Here is an 8,918-nt window from a genome sequence, read left to right as displayed (position 1 = left end):
CTCAATTCTATTTTTTAACCATGAAATAACTTAATGGCTCAGAAATAATGATATTATTGCCTACAAACATTTGCTGTCTCCCCATTTCAAAGGGATAGACAAATTGACCTTTGGGTTGTACCGTGTCGGAGATCTTTGTGGGCTATACTCGGCCTTGTCTCAGGACGGTAAGTTGGTGGTTGTAGATTTCCCTCTAGTGGTGTGGGGGCTGTGCTTTGGCAAAGTGGGTGGGGTTATATCCTTCCTGTTTGGCCCTGTCCGGGGGTGTCCTCGGATGGGGCCACAGTGTCTCCTGACCCCTCCTGTCTCAGCCTCCAGTATTTATGCTGCAGTAGTTTATGTGTCGGGGGGCTAGGGTCAGTTTGTTTATCTGGAGTACTTCTCCTGTCCTATTCGGTGTCCTGTGTAAATCTAAGTGTGCGTTCTCTAATTCTCTCCTTCTCTCCTTCTTTCTCTCTCTCGGAGGACCTGAGCCCTAGAACCATGCCCCAGGACTACCTGACATGATGACTCCTTGCTGTCCCCAGTCCACCTGGCCATGCTGCTGCTCCAGTTTCAACTGGCCTGGGCCCTAGGACCATGTCCCAGGACTACCTGACATGAGGACTCCTTGCTGTCCCCAGTCCACCTGGCCATGCTCCTGCTCCAGTTTCAACTGTTCTGCCTTACTATTATTCAACCATGCTGGTCATTTATGAACATTTGAACATCTTGGCCACGTTCTGTTATAATCTCCACCCGGCACAGCCAGAAGAGGACTGGCCACCCCACATATGCTCTCTCTAATTCTCTCTTTCTTTCTCTCTCTCGGAGGACCTGAGCCCTAGGACCGTGCCCCAGGACTACCTGACATGATGGCTCCTTGCTGTCCCCAGTCCACCTGACTGTGCTGCTGCTCCAGTTTCAACTGTTCTGCCTTATTATTATTTGACCATGCTGGTCATTTATGAACATTTGAACATCTTGGTCATTTTCTGTTATAATCTCTACCCGGCACAGCCAGAAGAGGACTGGCCACCCCACATAGCCCGGTTCCTCTCTAGGTTTCTTCCTAGGTTTTGGCCTTTCTAGGGAGTTTTTCCTAGCCACCGTGCTTTTACACCTGCATTGTTTGCTGTTTGGGGTTTTAGGCTGGGTTTCTGTACAGCACTTTGAGATATCAGCTGATGTACGAAGGGCTATATAAATAAATTTGATTTGATTTGATTTGATTTGATTTGATTTGATTGAGCGTAGGTTAGCTTTTCTGAACGATGACTGCGGATTCTCTGTTTTAAGTATACTGGGATTGAGTCTTCATGCCTTTGTGATCAAGCACATGGTTTGAAAATGGAGTATAGACCAGAGATCCGGGAATGATTACACCACAGGGCGTAGAATGTCCCTCGAGGAGGCAAGAAAGAGATTTTGAATGGGAAAAGTGGAATATTTTCAGAAGGAGTCGGGTAATTGGTTAAGGGAGGTGGATTGGAGGGAAAGAGAGGTGAGGTTGAAAAGACTGAGGAAGGCAGAGGATGGGTGTGAATCTGTTGAAGCTAGCAATAACAAGGGAGAGGGTGTTTTGAGCAATATTGGTGTCAAGTTCAAACAGAGTGAGCCGGACACCAGTTCGAGTTCTGGAGGTAAAATGAGGCGGAAGGTGAGGTGAGGAGCTCGGAGCCTGAGCCTTGCATTGATGGACATGGTTATAATAGAGATAACTTTAGTCCAGTGGGAGTGAGATTTTTAAAGAGGGTGGATCCAGGCCTTTTGGCTGATCCACGGGTGGTTTTAGGTTGGGTGGAAAACCCAGCTTGGGTGGGTCCTGTTCAGTCGGTAAAGGTAACCTGAAGTGAACTTGTGATTTTTGTTTGTGTTTCTTTAGATCAGAGAGAGCAGGCACTCGGAACGACGCAAATTGGGGAAAGATCTTTGTCTTGCTTTGCGCTTAGGTGCAGGGTACCATTGAAGGGAGTCATTTCTAGGGTAACATTAGGTGTGGAGGTGGAGCAATTGAAATGTAAGATTCCTGTGAAGCAGGTCGTTTGGTGCGACACAGACCCAGTGGAGGGAGTGGTGAAACGGAGGTGACACATTGTTATTTTCAGATTTATTTTTATTTTTATGGAAAAACATTTTTTTAAAGACTTTACCTGACAAAGTAATGTTAGGATAAATGAGTTATACTGTTAGAGCTTTTGTGCCAATTCCACTGCGATGTTATAGGTGTCATGTTTATGGGCATGTCACAGCAGTGTGTACGAGGGAGATTCCAAGATGTGGGAAGTTTGCAGGACATGGGACAGAGGAAGGTGTCGTTTCGGTGAAAAAGTTGTGTGTTTCAACTGTAGGAGTATCTATGTCGCTATGGATCGGAGGTGTCCGGTGCGAGAGAGACAGGTTGAGGTGGCAAGGGTCAGAGTAGTGCAGAAGTTATCGAGGCTGAGGCAGTGAAGAAAGTAGAAGATGGTGGATCAAGGGTGAGGGATTCTGAGAGGATCCCTGTGAATAGTAGATCTGTGCCAAAACAGAGGGATTGGCCAATGTTTCAGTAAGGTTGACTTCTTAGCGTTCATAGCAATGGTTATTAACTGTACCACAGAGATGGAATGTAAGTGGTGGAAAAAGTACCCAATTGTCATTCTTGAGTAAAAGTATAGATACTTTAATAGAAAATAACTTAAGTAAAAGTCACCTAGGAAAATACTTATTGAGTAAGTCTAAAATTATTTGGTTTTAAATACACTTAAGTATCAAAGCCAATTGCTAAAATATATTATCAAAACTAAAAGTAAAAGTATAAATAATTTCAAATTCCTTATATTAAGCAAAGCAGACAGCACCATTTTCTTGTTTTTAAAATAGTCAAATAGCCAGGGGCACACTCCAACATTCAGACACTATTTACAGAAGATGCATGTGTGTTTGGTAAATCCACTAGAACATAGGCAATTGGAATGACCACGTTTTCTCTTCACAATTTTCCTGCATGGTTAGCAGATGTTAATGCGCGTGTAGCAAAATGCTTATGCTTCTAGTTCCGACATTGCAGTAATATCTAACAAGTAATCTAACAAATTCACAACAACTACCTTATACACACAAGTGTAAAGGGATTAATAAGTACATATATATATATATATACATATACATATATACATATATATGTACATATAAATATATGGATGAGCGATGGCCGAACGGCATAGGCAAGATGCAGTAGATGGTATATAATACAGTATATACGGTACATGGGGCGGCAGGGTAGCCTAGTGGTTAGAGCGTTGGACTAGTAACCGAAAGGAGAGATTATGTCAGTATGTTGGCAGCAGCCTCTATGTTAGTGATGGCTGTTTATCAGTCTGATGGCCTTGAGATAGAATAATAAGCTGTTTTCAGTCTCTCGGTCCCAGCTGTGATGCACCTGTACTGACCTCGCCTTCTGGATGATAGCGGGGTGAACAGGCAGTGGTTCGGGTGATTGTTGTCCTTGATGATCTTTTTGCTACACCTGGCTGTCAGCGAAGCCTTGTCTGGCTGCAAAACAGTTAATTCAGCCTCATTTACTGCCTTTAAAAAACATAGCTGATATGGCTGACTTGCTTAAAGAAATGTGGCCTCTGCTGACAATTGAGATGTACAAACTACGGCATAAGGGGACGACAAGCGGATAAGAGGCAATCCGTAACACAGGAGAGTCAATGAGGAAGAGGATGATTTTCTCCTCATGATCCCCCTGCATAACCATGGCCAAGGAGATGGGGGCCTCCCTGATTAGCCCGGACCCTAATGGTTGACTATCCAGAGCGTGAACCGGGGTCTAACTACAGGAAAAATGGGGATCCCTAAACGAATGGCTAACGCTCTGTCGATAAAATTCCCAGCTGCGCCTGAATCGACGGGCGCCTTAGTGGGGAAAACTCAGGGAAACGAACAGCCACAAACAGTTGATCAACAGAGGACTCTGGATGAGTGTGGTGCGAACTCACCTGGGGTGACGCCAGAGTGCCCTGCCTGTTGCCTCGACTGCCAGAGGAACCAACACGGCACCAACCAGCAGTGTGTCCTCTGAGGCCACAGATGGTGCACGTGATGGCTCCTCCTCCAGTCTCCCTTTGAGCAGCTCCCCCCTAACTCCATGGGTACCGGAGTAGGGGTGCTGGAAGATGGCTCCTCCTCCAGTCTCCCTTTGAGCAGCTCCCCCCTAACTCCATGGGTACCGGAGTAGGGGTGCTGGAAGATGGCGCCGACAGAGCCCCCTCTGGACGTCCTCGGGTGACCAGCAGGTTATCCAACCGGATGGACAAATCCACCAGTTGGTCAAAGGAGATGGTGGCATCCCTGCAGGCCAGCTCACGTCGGACGTCCTCTCATAGGCTGCATCGATAGTGGTCGATGAGGGCCCTGTTGTTCTAGCCTGCTCCAGCGGCCAAGGTCTGGAATTCCAGAGCGATTTCCTGGGCGCTCCTCGTCCCCTGTCTCAAATGGAAGAGCCTTTCCCCCGCCGCTCTACCTTCGGGTGGATGGTCGAAGACGGCCCGGAAGCAACAGGTGAACTCCTCGAAGTGGTCCAATGCAGCGTCCTCCTCTCTCCACATGGTGTTTTCCCACTCCAGCGCTCTTCCTGTGAGACAGGAAACGAGGGCAGCTACTCTCTCCCTTCCTGAGGGAGCTGGGTGCACAGTGGCAGAGACTCCCAGTCTCTCCCAGCGGTCCATGGTTTGAACATTGCGATCCATCATGGCACCAAGTTGACTTAACATTGCCGAATGTTCCTGGACTCCTCTGACCGGGGTAGCTGCTCCTGCTGATTCCATGGTTTGGGGTGTAATTCTGTCAAATGTATGTACGGGAGGCAAAGTCAGGTGCAGGAGAGCAGAGTACACAGCACATAAAAACAATAACGTGCAAAAACACGGAACATGACATAAGTAATGCACCCAACACTAACCCACAATACCAAACAAACAATTACACACAAAGACATGATGAGGAAACAGAGGGCTAAATACATGTAGAATGATTAGGGAATGAAAACCAGGTGTGTATGGGACAAGACAAAACAAATAGATATATGAAAAAGGGAGCGGCGATGGCTAGAAAGTCGGTGACATCGATCGCCGAACGACGCCCGAACAAGGAGAGGAGCCGACTTCGGCGGAAGTCGTGACAGTTGAATCATGATGAGGTCAGTGATCTTCAGGTCGTAGCTCTAGAAAGGTCTGAGTTCCCGATTTACAATTCTGAGTTGGACGAAAGTTCAAAATGTATTTTTCCAGTTGTAGCTCATTTTTCTCAAGTTCCCAGTTGTCTTGAACTCACAGTTAGCCATTGATTACTTCCAAACCACTCATTATTGAATTTGTGATTTCCAACTTTTTCAACTCTTTTTCAACTCATTGTCCAATGGCCGATGAGCACCGATATGTTTTATTTTTAAATTCTCTTAATTTTTCTCTTCATATGACAAGGATTAAAAAGGATTTGCCATTAGATTGTCGACTTGATTCATGATGATGACTGCTAGCTAAGATTTTTCAAGTATGGTGTTGACATGATCAGTCTGTATATTTAACATAATTTGGCGTCATTATACTGTGGCCAATGGCCTTGAGCGTTCTTGGATGGGCACTTCTAATGTAACTCTATGGCAGCAGACAAGGGGCTCGAATTTTAAAAGTCTACTCTTACATGCGGACCAAACCAAAGCCATCGCGCTCATGTTGATTTTGTACCCCCACACCAGACACGATCAGGACACGCAGGTTGAAATATCAAAATGCTATTAATTTGGGGACAGGTCGAAAAGCATTAAACATTTATAGCAATGTATCTAGCTAGCTTGTTGTTGCTTGCTAATTTGTCTTGGGCTATAGATATTAGGTTGTTATTTTACCTGAAATGCACAAGGTCCTCTATTCTGACAATTCATCCACGGATAAAACGGTAAACCTCGTCATATCTCTTCCTTCCTCAGGCTTCTTTTTTACTTCTTTGGACTTTATATGGCGGTTGACAACCAACTTTACAGTGTATTTCTACAACTGACTGGAGTGTTGATGTCAGTTCATCTTTCAATCACCCACGTGGGTATATGCTCCTAAACACCAATGAGGAGATGGCACATGGGTATATGATCTTAAAAACCAATAAGGAGATGGGAGAGGCCAGCACGTTGAGCATCACAAAAATGTATATTTTAGCCTGACCATGCAGATGCTCGCTGAGGCGCAGGAGCAGTGTGGGTGCAATGATTGAATAATATGTATGAGTACATTTATTTTGCAATGTGAGTGGTGTGGTCAGCATCTTTGACTTGGTGGTGATGTAGTTTACTCAACAAAACAAAAAAGAGACCATGTTTGTAAGCAGCTTTATTAACTCAATGATATACACTACAACACCTACTCATTCAAGGGTTTTTCTTTATTTTTACTATTTTCTACATTGTATAGAAAATAGTGAAGACATCAAAACCATGAAATAACACATATGGAATCATGTAGTAACCAAAGAAGTGTTAAACAAATCTAAATATAGTTCGCCCAAGCAAGTCTCTTCTTATTATTGGTGTCCTTTAGTAGTGGTTTCTTTGCAGCAATTCGGCCATGAAGGCCTGATTCACATAGTCTCCTCTGAGCAGTTGATGTTGAAACATTTATTTGGGCTGACATTTCTGAGGCTGGTAACGAATGAACTTATCCTCTGCAACTCTGGGTCTTCCATTCCTGTGGCGGTCCTCATGAGAGCCAAGTTTCATCATAGCGCTTGATGGTTTTTGCAACTGCACTTGAAGAAACTTTCAAAGTTCTTGAAATGTTCCATATTGCCTGACCTTCATGATTTAAAGTAATGGACTGTCGTTTCTCTTTGCCTATTTTGAGCTGTTCTTGCCATAATATGGACTAGGTCTTTAACCAAATAAATAAAATAAAATGTTATTAGTAACATAAGCCGAATACAACAGGTGTAGGTAGACCTTATAGTGAAATGCTTACTTACGAGCCCCTAACCAACAATGCAGTTTAAAAAAATTACAAATAAGAATAAGAAATAAAAGCAACAATTAATTAAAAAGCAGCAGTAAAATAACAATAGCGAGACTATATACAGGGAGGTACTGGTACAGAGTCAATGTGCGGGGCACTGGTTAGTTGAGGTAATATGTACATGTAGGTAGTGTTATTAAAGTGGCTATGCACAGATGATAACAACAGAGTAGAGGTCGACCGATTATGATTTTTCAACGGCGATACCGATTAATGGAGGACCAAAAAAAGCCAATACCAATTAATCGTCCGATAAAAAATGTATTGGTAATAATGACAATTACTGAATAAACACTTATTTTAACTTAACATAATACATAAATAAAATCAATTTAGCCTCAAAAAAATAATGAAACATGTTCAATTTGGTTTAAATAATGCAAAAACAAAGTGTTGGAGAAGAAAGTAAAAGTGCAATATGTGCCATGTAAAAAAGCTAACGTTTAAGTTCCTTGCTCAGAACATGAGAACATATGAAAGCTCGTGGTTCCTTTTAACATGAGTCTTCAATATTCCCAGGTAAGAAGTTTTAGGTTGTAGTTATTATAGGACTATTTCTCTTTATACCATTTGTATTTCATATACTTTTGACCATTGGATGTTCTTATAGGCACTATAGTATTGCCAGTGTAACAGTATAGCTTCCGTCCCTCTCCTCACCCCTACCTGGGCTCGAACCAGGAACACATCGACAACAGCCACCCTCGAAGGATTGTTACCCATGGGGGCGGCAGGGTAGCCTAGTGGTTAGAGCATTCGACTAGTAACCGGAAGGTTGCAAGTTCAAACCCAGGTTAGCAGGAAACATTGTACAAATCTGTCGTTCTGCCCCTGAACAGGCAGTTAACCCACTATTTCTCGGCCGTCATTGAAAATAAGAATTTGTTCTTAACTGACTTGCCTAGTTAAATAAAAAAATAGCTCCACAAAAGCCGAGCAAGGGGAACAATTTCTTCAAGCTCTCAGAGCGAGTTACGTCACTGACTGAAACGCTATTAGTGCACACCCCGCTAACTAGCTATACATTTAACAGCGGTTACACCAGCCTAATCTCAGGAGTTGATAGTCTTGAAGTCAAAAACAGCTCAATGCTTGAAGCACAGCGAAGAGCTGCTGGCAAACGCAAGAAAGTGCTGTTTGAATGAATGCTTATGAGCCTGATGCTGCCTAAGACTGCTCTATCAAATATCAAATCATAGACTTAATTATAGCATAATAACACACAGAAATATGAGCCTCAGGTCATTAATATGGTCAAATCCAGAAACCATCATTTCGAAAACAAAACGTTTATTCTTTCAGTGAAATACGGAACCGTTACGTATTTTATCTAACAGGTGGCATCCACAAGTCTAAATATTCCTGTTACATTGCACAACCTTCAATGTTATGTCATAATTACGTACAATTCTGGCAAATTCGTTCGCAACGAGCCAGGCGGCCCAAACTGTTGCATATACCCTGACTCTGCGTGCAATGAACGCAAGAGAAGTGACACAATTTCCCTAGTTTAATATTTCCTGCTAACCTGGATTCTTTTTAACTAAATATGCATGTTTAAAAATATATACTTCTGTGTATTGATTTTAAGGCATTGATTGATGTTTATGGTTAGGAACATTCGTGCAACGATTGTGCTTTTTTCACAAATGCGCTTTTGTTATGTCATCCCCCATTTGGCGAAGTTGGTCTTCACACAGTTGGCAACGAGCCAGGCGGCCCAAACTGCTGCATACAACCTGACTTTGTTCAATAGTAAATTAACAGGCAAAGCATCTAGTATATGAAACACAGGACAAGCTAGATAAACTAGTAATATCGTCAACCATGTGTAGTTAACTAGTGATTATTTTAAGATTAATTGTTTTTTATAAGATAGGTTTAATGTTA

At 43.1% G+C, this 8,918-nt stretch overlaps 1 pseudogene; it reads left to right on the top strand.

Moving 5' to 3' along the window:
- The first annotated feature begins 4,191 nt into the window (after window positions 1-4,191).
- LOC124048891 overlaps window positions 4,192-8,918 on the top strand; it is a 36,039-nt pseudogene continuing 31,312 nt past the window's right edge.

The sequence above is a fragment of the Oncorhynchus gorbuscha genome, linkage group LG01, assembly GCF_021184085.1.
Source record: "Oncorhynchus gorbuscha isolate QuinsamMale2020 ecotype Even-year linkage group LG01, OgorEven_v1.0, whole genome shotgun sequence".
NCBI classification, from domain to species: domain Eukaryota; kingdom Metazoa; phylum Chordata; class Actinopteri; order Salmoniformes; family Salmonidae; genus Oncorhynchus; species Oncorhynchus gorbuscha.
Note: the sequence above shows the minus strand (reverse complement) of the source record. Positions and strands in the feature narration are given on the sequence as shown.